The sequence below is a fragment of the Poeciliopsis prolifica genome, unplaced genomic scaffold, assembly GCF_027474105.1.
Source record: "Poeciliopsis prolifica strain line A6 unplaced genomic scaffold, Auburn_PproV2 SCAFFOLD059, whole genome shotgun sequence".
Lineage (NCBI taxonomy): Eukaryota > Metazoa > Chordata > Actinopteri > Cyprinodontiformes > Poeciliidae > Poeciliopsis > Poeciliopsis prolifica.
In genome coordinates, this window is record NW_026562434.1 from 2686411 (window position 1) to 2698548 (window position 12138).

Genomic DNA, 12138 nt, shown 5'->3' on the forward strand with positions numbered 1-12138 from the left:
GAAACCTAGACTACATTTCTGATCTTCTTCAACCATATATACCACTCATATATATAACTACCAGAATCAAACCTATTAACTAAACCAAGAGTCAGACATAAACTTGGTGAAGCAGCATTTAGTTTTTATGCTCCAACACTTTACAATAAACTTCCTGCTCATTGTAAGTAAATACCTTAAGTTTATTTAAAACAAGGTTAAAAAACTTCTTATTTGAAATTGCCTATTAAACATTTAATTAACAGTTAATTCATGAACTACATTTAACATTTTAATGTTTATTTGTCTATTTTTAATCTTAATTTCTTAAAATTATTATTATTATTTTTACTATCTTCTTGTTCTATTTTGTTTTAAACTTCCTTGTAAAAACACTTTGAATTGTCTTTGGCTGAAAGGTGCTATGTAAATAAAGTTGCCTTTCCTCTGACTCCCAGTCAGTCCTACCAGTCTGACCAGTCAGACCAGTCAGACCAGTCAGACCAGTCAGTCTGGGCTCTTTTCTCCTCATAACACTTTCAGTTTAAACTAACCTGTTTATTTGTGACACCAGTCTGAATCTACTGTGGTTCTGTTGGGTCTCAGCTTGTTGTTCAGATTTTCTTCATCAATTCTTTGGATCATTTGAACAAACTGTAAGTTTGCTTTGTTTCCTACTTGAACTTTGTCATCAGGATATTCCTGCTTGTTTCTGCTTTGATGTTTGGACAAAATGTTCACTTCTGCAGTGATGTATAAAGTACTGAAATCTCGGAGTCAAGTAAAAGTATAGGTACCTCTCCAAAATATGACTTTGTTAAAAGTAAAAGTCACTGATTGAAATGTTACTTGAGTTAAAGTATTAAAGTATCTGAAATGTCTTGTACTTAAATATGGAAATTACTGTAACAATGAATGTTCTCAAGTAATGTAATGAAAAGTACAAGTAAAAAGTAAAACAAGGCAAATGCAGTTTGAATGACATTTTATATATTTTGGTAAACTTGTTAAATACACTTAAAATAATGTACACAACCAAGTGCAGGCAAAATGAAACCTGCTCATAGATATACCTGCAGGCATCATTTAGTTAAGAAAATTAGGTGCTTTACTTAAATCACCAAGTTAACTTAACCTGCTTTAGGTTAACTTAACCTGCTTTACAACTGAACCAGCTTCTTAATAAACCCTCCAGGACAGAAAATACAAAGTTTCTATAAGCCTCAAGTTTTCCCTTTCAGTAAGGTCAGTGCTAAAATTGAGAAAAATTAACAGTCAGTACAGAAAATGCGGCCAACATGAAGAAAAAACCCGTTACGATTACTCTACTTCACAAACTACAGGTGCACACAACTGATCATTATGTAAAAGAAAAATAATTGGGAGGGAAATGCAGCTTATTTGGCATCTGAAGAGGGAGAGCTTTTTAGTTAACTTGGTGTTTAATGGGAGAAGCGAAACAGACCTCCGTGAAGCTGAAACCCACCTACTCAAATAATCCAGCAAATAGTCTGATTGGTTAGTGCTCTGTTTGTGCCATTAAAGTGTTTGTTTGTGCAGCATTGGTTTCCAAGATATTAAAAATTATTTTTTAGGCCATCCAAAATATATACTTTTTAAGATTACAATTACTAAAAATATTGAGTATGATTACTTCATGACTACTTCATACTCAATATTTTGTGTCATGAATTTTGTGTCAGTTGGTCACAAGGCAAGAAATCTATTTCCATTAGTTTCTCAGGAGAGTTTGGATGTAAAATTTGTTGACTCTCCCTGAGTGAAACTCCGACACCTTGAGGAAGGGGGAGACCTAGAAAACGGCTGGCCGAAATTAGCGTTCATGAATCGGATCAACCTCGAGTTAGGCGCCGCTTGCACCAGATATTGGAGTAGCCAAAATCCAAATTGAAAACAACTTTGCTGCGTTTATTTTAACAGCACAAACCTGCACAAACGGAGCACTAATGAACCAGCCCACTTTGGTTTATTGTGGAGCAAAATGCAGGGATGGTGAACTCTGGATGGCCTAAAAATCATTTTAATATCTCGGAAACCAAAACTGGACAATCGAACATTTTAACGGCACAACCTACACAAACGGAGCACTAACCAATCAGACTGTTTGCTGGACTTTTTGACGTAGGTGGGGAGGTGCGAAACCTGTGCATCCTATTGGTGGTGATGAACAAGACCAGGCAAGCAGGCTTTGTTACAGTCGGTCATTAGGTTGATCAAAACATTTGCGTTTCTCTCTCGCTTTTTTGTAACAAGTAACTAAACCACACATTGAAAATGTATCGGAGTAAAAGTATGCAATTCAGTTCAGAAATGTAGTGAAGTAAAAGTGAAAGTTATCAAAAATTTTCATACTTGAGGAAAGTATGAAGTACTCCAAAATATACTTAAGTAAAGTAGTGAAGTATTTTTACTTCGTTACTACAACTGCTTCTGATTTCAGCTAAAAAACTAAAATCTCTGCTGTTTGAAGTTCTCTGCTGAACATCTGGTTTTCTTTATTTTCTTATCTGGACAAACTGATTCTTGGTTTTATTTCCTGGCATCAAACTCTAGTCTCCAACATTAAAGTCAGAAAGTCCTGTCGCTTCCTTTCAAAATAAAAGAAGGTTATTTTTAAAATATGTTTTATTTAGTCGGATTATTAAATAGTCAATATTTGATAGAGCAGATAATCCACTTGTAGAGTTTAATTTATAGGGTCATAAACTAGTCCACCGATTAAATTTCTGTCATAAGGATGTCTATAATTTCTTTAATAAGCATCCTGAGACACCCCTACCTGAAAACCAAACCTAAATGTGAGAAGAAAGTCGACAGAAACCAAATCGGCTCGTAAAAATGAGCCACTATCTAAAGTGCACTGAACCAGCAGGTGAAGGATTTAATGGACAGACCCAATCAATCAATCAATCAATCAAATTTTATTTGTATAGCACATTTCAGCTACAAGGCATTTCAAAGTGCTTTACATCATAAACACAAAACACAAAGGCATGCAACATAGAATAAAATACCAAGGTTTTTTTTTTTTTCCTTCCCTTTGACACGGAATTTAAGCGCCTGTTACCGCCGGACTCCGCCGTCCGTTTAACCACGGGTATTCGCCGGGCCCCGTTGCCCACAACAGGAAAAAAAAAAAAAAAAAAAAAGATTACATGCATATCCACAAATACAAATCCATACATATTACATTTCAAATACAATTCTAAACAGGTGCGTTTTTACTTGAGATTTGAAGGAAGTCAGGGTTTCCGCTGTTTTACAGTTTTCTGGAAGTTTGTTCCAAATTTTTGGTGCATAGATGCTGAAAGCTGCTTCTCCTCTTTTGGTTCTGGTTCTGGGGATGCAGAGCAGACCAGAACCAGAAGACCTGAGAGGTCTGGAAGGTTGATACAACATGTTCCATTATGAAGATGGAACATGTCACATGTCACAAGGTGACTCAACTGGTAAATCCAGGATGAAGAAAAGCTTCAAGTTTTCCAGCTCTTTTTTAAAAGAGCTCTAATCAGTTGTACAGTGAATGGAAACATGAAATGGATCTCAAAGGTCAGGAATTTCTGCCTTACAAAAACTTAAGGAAGAACTGAAGAAATCTAAGTGTGTACAGGCAGAAGAGCGACGCCTCCTGGAGAAGATTGGAGCTTTGGGTGAAAAGGTGAGCAGCATGATAGTCATGAGTGACAGAAAAGCAAATCCACCTGGAAGCCTCAGAATACCTGAAGTCACATTAAGAAAGACTTTAAAATATGGAACCAGACTGGAGAAACAGAACAGACAGACAAACTTTCTGTCACCAGTTTCAGTAAGCAGATGGAGTCAGGAAGAAAGAAGAGATATGCTGGAAGTGAAGTGGAACCTCACACTCCCCACTCTTACAATTACATTAAACTACAAAGTTGACTCATCATCTGACCTGCTGGTCAGGATCATGAACATCTCCCAAGACTGAATTTCCTACAGTCTGACAGTTATTTTCCCTCATTGCTGAAACAAGGTGATCAGTCTCATTGGAAGAAGATGTTGTCCAGAGCATCTTGATAATGCAGAGCTTCATGGAGAAACATACAGAAAATCAGTCAGACATTCTTGGTGTCGAATGAAACAGTTAAGTCCATGCTCATGATTTTGAATACCCACAAAGAAGAAATGTTGGAACAGTTTCCACGGGAAAGAAGATTTTCCTGCCTGTTCACATAAACACCACCTTAATCTGGATTGTCCTGCTGTTGCAATCAGAGGCCAAGAAGAAGCTTCAAGTTCTTCTCCTGTTCAGCTCCACGTTCCTGTCAGAGACTTCAGCTCCTCATGAGAACAACTAAAGCCTGGAATAGACTGACACCAACATCCTGACATCTCATCCCTGAACAAAGCTTTGCAGCATCAAGGTGACTCTTAGCGCCATATATGGACAGATTTCCTCTAAAGGGGGCGGAGCCTGGATTGGAGGAACCAGCAGCAGCTTCCAGGAACAATCCTTGAGAACCTCTGGAGGAGATCATGGAGATGAGATTCCTGCTTTAATCAGTGGATTCATTGATAGAAAACATGACGACTGAAATATCTGAGAGCTGCAGCTCCATTTTCTACAGATCTGCTGGAACATCAGATAGAAATGAAGAATTTCATCATTTCACATCAAATCTGTTCATCTTCTACAGATACAACTGAATTATTGAGCTGAACTGGTTCTAAAGGTCTGGATGGTAAAAACATCCATTGTTTTTCTGTCTCATTAGTTTCCAGAAAGAGTTGAAATGTTTCAGAAGCTTTTATCCAGCAGCTCAGTAAAGATCTCTCCTCTTTCCAACCTGATTTAGTCCATGAAGCAGAACATCTCTGCTGCTGCAGCAACAGGAGGAAACTTCTCCAGATCTCAACTTCTACACTCTGACTGCTTGGAAACAGATCAGGGAGGAACAGCCTTTTCTCCAGGCTGCTCCTCCTGACTCTAGCGCCACCTACTGGCTGTTCAGCAGACATGACAGCTGAGGAGAAAAGAAGAAACAAGGAAATAAAAACTAAAACAGCGACCGGTTCATCCAGTCTGAATGTCCAGGTTATGACTCAGGGACATTCTGTTCCAGTCTATGAGGGAATATTCAGTTTGAAAGCAGGAAGTCGTGTCTTTCCTCTCAAAACTTTTAATGCTTGAACTCAAAACTTCTGCTCTCTTTCAAATATTTACTGTTTCTTCCTCAAATCTTTTTCTTACGCTCAAAACTTTTCTCTCCTTGGATCAAATCTCCCTTGCAAAACTCTCTGCCTTCCTGCGAATCATTTTCGGATCCATCTTGGAACAGAATATTTTCAATGGGTTGGTTTAGATTTCAGAGGTTAGTTAAACTTTAAAGAGTCACAGGATTCTATCAAAAGAATGGATGTTGATTTTTATCAGCTTTTCTAACATTTATCTATCTAGATTGTTCCTGTATTGTTAGAATAGACAGAATCTCTCTATCTAGACAGATTCATCACACACAGACACACTCACTAGAAGGAAACAATGGGTTTTCTTTCAGCCCGTCTATAACACGTCTATAATCCAAGAGTTATAGAATCTAATGTAACGCTTGGATCCTATTGGCTGAGCGGTTGCTAGGCGACGGTTCTTTTCTGTGGTCCAGCAGCAGTCGTGTGGTGATATTAAGGATACAGTTGAGTTTGTTCCTTTGTTCCAGTTTTCAGATTATTTTCTGTTAGTTTATATTTTTATTTGTTTCTTATTTTTGTTTAGATATTTTTTGATGCCATAATTGCATTAAACCATAAACTTTTAGTTATTTAGTGTCAAAGGGATAAAAATAGTTAGATTTCCATCTGACCAGCAGCTTCTTGAAGCTGATGACCTTTGACCTGCTGTGGAAGCAGAAAGGATGGACTTAGTTTTTCTCTCAATGCTTCAGAACTTTGGTTCTGATTCATTTAAATAAATTATGATTGAATATCATGTTTACTGCTGTTGCATTGAGTTCATTTCAAAAGCTGCTGAGGAACAGATGATCTTTATTCACATCCTGATCATTGAAACATTAGAACTGGTTCTGGTTCTGATCCGTTTTTTACCATCACTGACATGTTTGGATCATTTAAAAATGCTGCTTCTGGGTTTAATAATCAGACGTCATGCAGGTTGTAGTTTCACCACCAGGGGGAGATAAATTTCCCACCATTGAAGAATCCAGTTGGTTCCAAGTTTAAACAGGTTCTGGTTCCATTAGAGCTGAACAGAACCTGGATCAGCAAAATAAAAACTAGTTTGTGTTCAAACTGGGAGTTATGAGAAGGGTTCATGTCTTCAGTCATCTGCAGGTAAACTTTCCTCTGACTCCCAGTCTGACCAGTTAAACCAGTTTGGGTTCATTTCTCCTCTTAAGACTTTCAGTTTAAACTCACCTGTTCAGATGTGGTACCAGTTTGGTTCTACTGCGGTTCTGTTGGGTCCCTGATTGTTGTTCATAAATTCTTCTTCAGCTGTTTGGATCATTTGAACAAACTGTAAGTTTTATTTGATTTTTACTTGAACTTTGTCTTCAGGAATTTTACTGTTTCTTATTTTTCTCTCTGATGTTTAGAGAACAGAAAACTAGTGACAAGAACTCAAAGGTTAATCTCTGCTGTTTGAAGGTTAATCTAAGGGATTATTAGATTACTGATAAACTGGAATCCAACAGCTCTTGATGAAGAGCTGAATGTTCTCTGAACAAATTGTTTTGTGTTTTTATTTCCTGGAGTCAAATTCTAGTCTTCATCATTAAAGTTAAACAAACAAGTTTCAAAGTAAAATATTTTTTTAATATGTGTTTAATTCAGTCAGATTATTAAATAGTTGAACTTTGATGGAGCAGATAATCCACTTGTAGAGATTAATAATTAACTAAAATACTTCCTGTTCAGGTTGAATCAGTGAATGTAAATGTTGCTCCATGTCTCCATCTAGTGGACTGATAGTAGAAGTGCAGCAGCTGATGGCAGCTTCCTCTGCCTCTCTGCTGTCTGACTGCATTCACCTGACACTGATATGAAGCAGAGAAGAAGAGCCAATCAGAGGAGGAGCAGCTGATCTTTTTCCAGCACTAATGATGTAAAGGATGATCAGAGTTGATGTGCAGATGAATGATGTGTGTTTCCTCTGCAGGTGAAGCTAGAAAGTGTGTGTGAGCTGATGTGGATTCAGCAGCATGGATCAGTGTGAGGACAGAGAGGAGGGAGTCCCTCCCTCTAAAACCACTTTGTGTGGGGAAGATGAGAGCCAGAGCAAAGGTCAGAGGTGAGGTCACCATCTCTAACTGTCCACAGCCCTTTTCACACAGCGTTCACTATATCAGGCCAGAACAGACGTGGTGATGAAGCTGCTGCTGCTCCTCTTTGCTGATTAAGTTTTAATCATCATGTTTCTGTCAGGATCCATCATAGACTAAAACCAAAACCAGAACCAGAACCAGAACCCAGCTGTGTGTCCTTTAAGAGCAACCAGTCAAAGGATGACGTCATTGACTTTAAATCTCCTGGATCTCCACCATCAGAGAGGTGAGATGTTTCTAACTGCTGTAACTTCAGTTTATATCTGTTATTTTTGCCATCCAATATTAATTTAACACACAAACACAAAAGGCAGAAATGACTTTAATTTATAAATTGGTATTTGGATTGTTCTCTAAATCTAAATTTAATTTATTTTCCAGAGTAATGCTGAAAGAAAAAGGCTTTTATGAATTAATTTTATGATTCCAGTTTCATCTCTGTGGTTCAAACATCATCTAACATGGTGGATTATTGACCATTTTTACAGTTAAGCTAAATAAATATCTCATGGGGATATTTTTCAGAACCAGATCATCTCTAACTGACACCATTCATAAGCAATTGGGTCATTCTCTGAATTCAGTGCATTTTGAGTCTCAGGTTAATCTAAAATATTTTTATATTTAGATAAACCCACATTTTTTGACAAAAATCAAGTAATGGAAATATCCATGTCTTGGTGATATAACATGCAAATATATTTTAAAAGTTACATTTTGAAAGATTTGATGGTTGTTGAAGCGTAGAGGTCAGCCAAGTGAACATGTCCCCACTGAACAATGTTACGTTTTCACTAAATATAAAACAAATAAAAATAGCCAGTAACTGCAAGTTATTTGTACCTTTTTAAACATTTTAGGTTTACTTAAATGTAAATAAAAGTAATATGATGAAAAATACATAAATTATTTATATAAATTTTTAATCACGTCCCTCCAGTTTTGTTTAACCCTGTAACAGCAAACCAATCCCTCCTTTTTTTATAAATAATGGCTCAGTCCAATTTCCTCAGCATCCTGGAAGTGACATCACTAAAGTCTTTTCCTTCTCACACTGTAAAGAGATTAAAGTGTTAATATAGTTTATTACCTATATTTGATTATTTTTTTATCCAAACATTGTTATCGTCAAGCTCAACCTTTCATCAACATTAGGCATGTAAATGATATTTATTATTGTTTAGGAAAAGTAAAGAATGGCCTTTGAAACACATTAATTTCTTGTTTAGTGAAAATCTTCAACCCCATTACAGTCTGGTCAACTGTTACAATGAGTTCAAAAGCTTCACTTGATACATTGTTTTATAGTAACAGCAAATATTAGATTATTTGTTGGACTGTATGCAAAGTTTAAAGAATGATTCAAATACATGAAAAGTCTGATATAATGTTTATTTTAAAGTATGTTTGCATGATTTATGAAAAGCGGTTTTACATCAAATTGCCATTATCTACTTTTCAATCTAATTATTATGACTCAGAATCAAATAAAAATATACTTACATTTAGTGATTTTAATCCAGGGAAAGGTCATCTAAGAGAATTAGTTTAATTATGTTGTAGAGTTATACTCACAGAGGAATGAAATTGTCCCGTTACAGTGTTGAATTTATAGCAACTTAAGTAACAAAGAAATTTGTAAAACTGTTTGGGATTTTATGAATAAGGTGGGAGACATATTTTCTTGGAGATTTAAAGAGTCCTTCAGTAGATTCAGTGTTCAAAACAATTTTTGTGGCATATTTGTAAGTAATCTGAGACTCCAAAATGTACCAAATTCAGAGAATCACCCAATTACTGCTTCATTATGGGACAAAAATGACCCATAATGAACTCACTTTTCAATCAAGACACATAAACTATCATGTTGATATAACTATTGAGCCACAAACATTTAACTGCATTTTCTTCTTTTTAGCATCAAATTAATTTTTCCAAATGAAACAGACTCATTTATTTAATAAAATATTCATATTAACACAGAAACAAAAAGACAGAAGTAAATTTCTGATGGGTATTTTCTCAACCTACATAAAAGAGAGCTTATTAGTTTTCAACCAAGCTTTTTCAAAAGGGGTAAAATCACAGCAAACTGCTTCTTTAAGCCGCTCTCTGTGCTGCTGCACCGCTAGTCTTTTTATTAGCACAGGGAAGAAGCGAATGCAATGTGGGAGAGTGATCTTAACAGGAGGAATCTATTCTGATAGCAAAGAAGGAGGACCACAGAAACTACATTCTACACACAGGCAGTTTCAAAAGTAAGGAGTTTACTGGTAGATAGGAAAACAGCTGCAGAAAACATGTTCAAGGTGAAGGCAAAAAAGCAAGTTTTGTCTTTCACACAGTTTTAAAAATTCCTCCTCTCGGGAGTGAGAACAGTAAACATTTAAATGTTAAACAATTTAGCAAACTACTAATGTAAGAGTGATAACAAAACAGAATAGTACCAATTTCATTTCTTGGTTTAAATTTGGATTAGTGTTTAAGTCTGATTATCCACTCATCCATCCATTAATTACCGCTTATCTGGGGTCGGCTCGCAGGGGTAGCAGCTTCAGAAGGGAGGCCCAGACTTCCCTTTCCTCAGCCAGTTCTTCCAGCTCTTCCGTGGGAATCCCAAGGCGTTCCCAGGCCAGCCGGGAAACATACTCCTCCAGCATGTCCTGGGTCTTCCCCAGGGCCTCCTCCCAGTGGGAGGTGCCCGAAACACCTCACCAGAGAGGCGTCCAGGAGGCTTCCTGTCCAGATGCCCGAGCCTCCACTGGCTCCTCTCGACATGAAGGAGCAGCGGCTCTAATCTGAGCCCCTCCTGGATGACTGAGCTTCTCACCCTTTCTCAAAGGGAGAGCTCAACTTAGTCTGATTTAACAAATTAATGTCGAAAGAAAAAGTTTCTATGACTGAATTTTATGATTCATGTTGCATCTCTGAGATTGAAGCATCATTGAACATGGTGGATTATCTTCTAAATAATGTCTCCTGTGAATCAAACTCAGAATGAGATGTTCTCCAACTTAACATTCAGTTCTGATTGAAGCTCCATCAGATCCTCCTTGGATGGTCAGAGTGGAAATGATTCCTGGTTCTGCTCCATGTCAGAGCTCAACACTAAGATCACCAAACTGTTCTCTCAGTCATTTCAAACCAACATGTTGGTCTCAGAAACAAATCTTTCTGCTCTTTAAAGAAGGCTGGACATTATTCAGGAGGATCAATGATCAGGAACATGTTGGAGGATTGGACCGGTTCTGATAGGAATCATTTAGAACATCAGGTTGATGATCTGTCTGGTTCTGATTTTGGTTTACAGTCACATAAAAAAAATTATCTTGAAAGCAAACAATAGAGAGTTTCTAATGAGATTTTCTTTCAGGATCCATCAGAGATTCAAACCACAACCAGAACCAGAACCCAGATGTGTCTCCTTTAAGATCAAAAGGTCAATGGAATATCTCACTAACTTTAAATCTCCTGGATCTCCACCATCAGAGAGGTGAGCTGTATCTAATTGCTGTAACTTTGGAAACTGAACCAGTAAGAACTCAGATGTTTCCAGTTATATTTCCAGAGGTTTGATCCATTATCTACAGAAATCAGCTGCTCTGTTCTCATGAAAACACCTTCATATCTTTATCTCTGGATGTTGATGATGATGTTCTGTTGCTTCCTGGCTCCATGTCAGACTAACAGTGGATCACATTTCCACTGGGAAATACCTGGTAAAGCCATTCTGGTCCATCAGGACTTGGTTCCTGTGTGCATTGTGAGAGCAGTTCAGCAGGGAAGGAAAGCTTCATGATGTGGTTGGTGAGATCTGCTGGAACTCAACCAAACTGAGCTGATGTGGACCATCAGAGGTTCTGCTGGTTCTTAATGGGATCAGCAGGAACATTAAATCTTTACAACTACTTAGATCACCTGGTTCACTGCTCACATCCAGATATCACTTCATGGACCTTTACCTTCAGATTGTCTCTGTGAGGACAGATACAATATGAGCTCACTGCTGGATGAATATTTCCTGACTTCCTTATTGTTCCTGGTTCCTCCACAGAGTGGACCAGCAGAGCTCAAAGGTTCCCATGGGTCCATCTGCCCAGCAGTATCAAACACAGCTGGACTCCATATTTATGGTCTGTATATGAACAACAACTACTTTCCATGAGTTCTGTTCAAAGTCACCTTCATGCTGCACTTTGTAGACCAGAGGACTGTCAGTCTGTCCAACATCCATCTGGTGTTTGGCTCCATAATTTCACTCTGATGTTTCCTTCATCTATTATTCTGTTCCAGCTGCTGGAGGACAACATTGTCACTTATGTAAAGAAAGAACTGAAGAAGATCCAGAAAGTTCTGAGTCCAGATTACCCAGAACATTCAGAGATTCAGAGAGATGATGAGGTGTTGGAAGGTGATGATGAAGAGCAGAGGAGGAGCAGAGAGGCAGTGATGAAGATCACACTGAACTTCCTGAGGAAGATGAAGCAGGAAAAGCTGGCTGACCGTCTGCAGACCAGTAAGAGGATTTCTAAAGAGATTTGAAATGATAGATAAATTACACAGTTGCTGAAGTGATGTAATAAAATTCAAAAGATGATTTTCTTTCACTACTTATTTTTATTATTGTGTTATTTTAGGACATTTTGCTCCAGTTTGTGAAAATCAACTTAAATCTGGTCTGAAGAAGACGTTCCAGTCTGTGTTTGAGGGAATTGCTAAAGCAGGAAGTCCAACCCTTCTGAACCAGATCTACACAGAGCTCTACATCACAGAGGGAGGGACTGGAGGGGTCAATGATGAACATGAGGTCAGACAGATTGAAACAGCATCCAGG

General features: G+C 37.6%; 1 long non-coding RNA gene across 1 annotated transcript; it reads left to right on the forward strand.

Annotated features, from left to right (window-relative positions):
• The first annotated feature begins 553 nt into the window (after positions 1-553).
• On the forward strand, positions 554-7525 carry LOC129379646 (uncharacterized). Its single transcript, XR_008608218.1, has 3 exons — positions 554-635; positions 7139-7270; positions 7405-7525. It is a non-coding gene; the product is annotated as an uncharacterized LOC129379646 (long non-coding RNA).
• The last annotated feature ends 4613 nt before the right edge of the window (positions 7526-12138 follow it).